Raw genomic sequence first — 3,478 nt, forward strand, 5'->3', positions numbered from 1 at the left:
ACTTATAATATATTAATAAATCATAACCTGTACTATTCTCAAATATTATCCATAAATTGTTCGGGTGAAGTGCAACCCAAATGGACCATGCCGGGTCGGGTCAAGTACATACCAAATATAGTTATGAACTTAGACACTATATCCAACAGTCTCCCACTTGGATAAGTCTAATAACTATAGTTGCAAGTATGACTTCAGGAACCGATCAGCAATCGTAGCTCTTTAAACTCTGTTGAACTAGAACGCGCCATTTAGATAAGTGATCATATAATCCTCTGTTCTAGATATCAGCCGGACAAATACATGGAACATGGTCTTGCTTATTGTTCAGCATTTGTTTCCCGATTTCCGATTTGTTTGACAACGAACTCAACTGAACACATCAATTTAGTTCTGACCGGGCCCGGTATATAGGTTAAAACACAATCATCGAGGGGCCCAGATATCAGCTTCTAATCCAAGAAGGAACAAATAAACTTCGACTCAAATGTTTGTTCTACCACTCATTGAATTACACACAAAAGCACGTTTTATAACATCGAGTTACCAATGTGTTTTCGTACAATCAATGCATAACCAACTCGTAAGTAACAAATCATATCTCTAGGTTTGAAGACTTATATGATATTACCGTCTCACGATCACTCGAGATAAATTCCATGAAGTGATTCTGTAGCACCTGATTCCTGGTATGTATTCGTGATTATTAAATCTCTTTATTTTGCACAATTAGCCTTGGACTCGGTGAGTAGAGGGACTGACTCGCCGAGTAGAAGCAGGACCAGACGCGGGATCTACTCGGACTACTCGGCGAGTAGGTCCGATGGACTCGGCGAGTAGACCCTGTTTGGACTTAAACCCTAACCCGGGTGTTTGCACCCTATTTAATCGATCTAACCCAGCCTCCACTTCCCTTAGCACTCCCAAAGACCTTTTGAACAAAACCCTAGCCTCCTTTGTGTCCTTGTGGGTGATTGTTAACATTTTGAAGGTGATTTGGGGCTTGGGAGAAGAAGTAGAAGATTGAAGAGTGCAAGAAGGGAAGGAGATCCGGAATCTACTATGTGAAAGGCCTCCATTCAAGTAGAAAAGACCCTAACTTGATCTTTAGCTAGTTAGTCCCCTTTTGTCCCTAAGAAAAGAGGTTTTAATCCCTAAAAACCTAAATCTCTATGTGTTTATGGCTAATGTTCTGAAAGAACTTCGGATGTGGACCTTTTAGACTTCATAGTAGCATATAGTCTCTGTGGTTGAGGTAGTGGAAGTCCCCAATGAGCATAGGACCTCTTGTATAGCTTGGAAGTGCATGTTTGAGCTCATAGGGCCATGCATGCACGTAAAGTTTACAACTTTACGTGGTAATGAACCCTAGGACCATGGATCTGTGGTCTGGAAGTGTTGCATGTCCTAGATCTGGCCTACTCAGGAAGTGGGTTGAAGGACTCGGCGAGTCCCAAGGTGGAACTCGGCGAGTTCTATGAAGATGGTCGTCGACTCGGCGAGTTGGATGAACAAACTCAGCGAGTCCTATGAAGATTGCATGGAACTCGCCGAGTAGTTCTTCAAACTCGGCGAGTAATATAAACATCCATAGAACACGAGGGGTTTAAGCGTCAAAGGCCCAACCCTTCGTACCTATGCACGGAATTAACCGTATAACGTAGTCCCGAAACCCCCAAACCCTCGAATGGGGTGTTTTGGTGTGGATTGGAAGCAAGCAGAGGACCTGCTCGAGGAACTCGGCGAGTTGCTCGCAGGACTCGGCGAGTTGGTACTCGAGTCGGCCCCAAAGTCCCGAATAGCGAGTCAGGGGTGACTCAGTGAGTGAAAGAGGGACCTGGTGAGTGGGACCGGATCAGCGAGAGATGGACTCGGCGAGTTGCTCTCTGGACTCGGCGAGTCCAGTCAACTGGAAGTTGACTTTGACCTGGTCCTTGACTTGGTGAGGGGTAAAAGGGTCGTTTTACCCTAAGAACATCTAGCGTGTTTGATTGATCGTTTTATGGGAATTACAGTCGAGGGACGTTAGCAGCAGCAGCAGTAGTCAGCCAGTTCCCACACAGACCAGCAGCCTATTCCAGGTGAGTTACCTTCCAGTAGCGGTGGGTCTAAGGCCACAATGCCGACCCACCATTAGGAGACGTATGATAGATGATTGTCTTTGTGATATCATCTAGGTTGCTACTACTTGATATGTTATATGCTAGCATGATATGTTGCACGTGATAGTAGTCGAGTTCGGTTGTTAGGACCGAAGGGTAGTCAGACACCCCAGATACGTCTAACAGTATGTGATGATATGTTTGCATGCTGGCTTGTTATGTTATATGTGATAGAGGTAGTATGAGGGGACCAGTACTTGTGTTCGGTTGTTAGGACCGAAGGGTAGTCAGCACCCCAGAATGGCTTGACACGGGTAGTCAGCACCCCAGAATGGCTTGACATGGGTAGTCAGCACCCCAGAATGGCTTGACACGGGTAGGACGGCACCCCAGAACGGCCGTACCGGGTAGTCAGGCACCCCAGAATAGCCTGGCAGTATGCGTGTTAATTATTTGTATGATATGTGGTACGATGGGGGAACTCACTAAGCTTTGTGCTTACAGTTTATGGTTTTGGTTTCAGGTACCTCTTCGTCGAAGGGGAAGGAGCCGGCGCGATAGCGGCACATCATGCACACACACGGATTTCCGCACTTACGAGATTCTCTGGGATTCATACTCTGATATTATGATGATTGTATGATTTGATTTTTAGACATGGCTTACGTTTTGTTAGGGTTTGATCAATCAATGTTTTTAACAATTAATGTTTCTCTAAAGTAATGTTTTTAAAACGAAATTTTTGGTTGTGAAATTTGGGTCGTTACAAGTTGGTATCAAAGCCCTGGTTTGAGGGATTCGGACACGCCTTCAGGAGTTTCTGAACTCAAATCGAGGGATTAAAAGATTTTCTAAAAGAAAATGTTTTCTAAAATTGAGAAAAGAGTTTTGAGAAAGAACGAAGTGTGGGATGTGCGCGACCGGCCGAGCTCAAGTAAGTATACCCCAAAGTACCCATACAAGTTTATGTTATGTTTATCAGCTTTTGTAGAACAGCATGCTAGAATCGGACTGAGGACCTAGGAGTGATGCCTTATGTGCCTGCTTTATGTGTTCCAGTTGTATGAGAACTTGCATGCTAGTTGTTGAGTAAACAGTAAGTAGGATAGCCTGCTTAGGTTATGCCCGGTAGTATGAGCTTAGCACTTTATGCTAGCTCAGTTCCTGAGAGTAGATAGAGTTAATTGAGATTGTTACCCTTATCTGAATGCTTCTTGCATCGTGCTACGTGGGACTCTGAATAATGGGAGTTAGCCATTAGGCGAATGCGTCACGTCACATGTGATCAGGGTTGAATAATCTTAGAGTGCCGGATTTGATCCTACTGCGCAGCTCTTGTTTGAGTCCAACCGTTGTAGGGACGAGTCGGGTACTCG

This window comes from Lactuca serriola, chromosome 1 (genome assembly GCF_051521515.1).
Source record: "Lactuca serriola cultivar US96UC23 chromosome 1, Lser_US96UC23_V15, whole genome shotgun sequence".
NCBI classification, from domain to species: domain Eukaryota; kingdom Viridiplantae; phylum Streptophyta; class Magnoliopsida; order Asterales; family Asteraceae; genus Lactuca; species Lactuca serriola.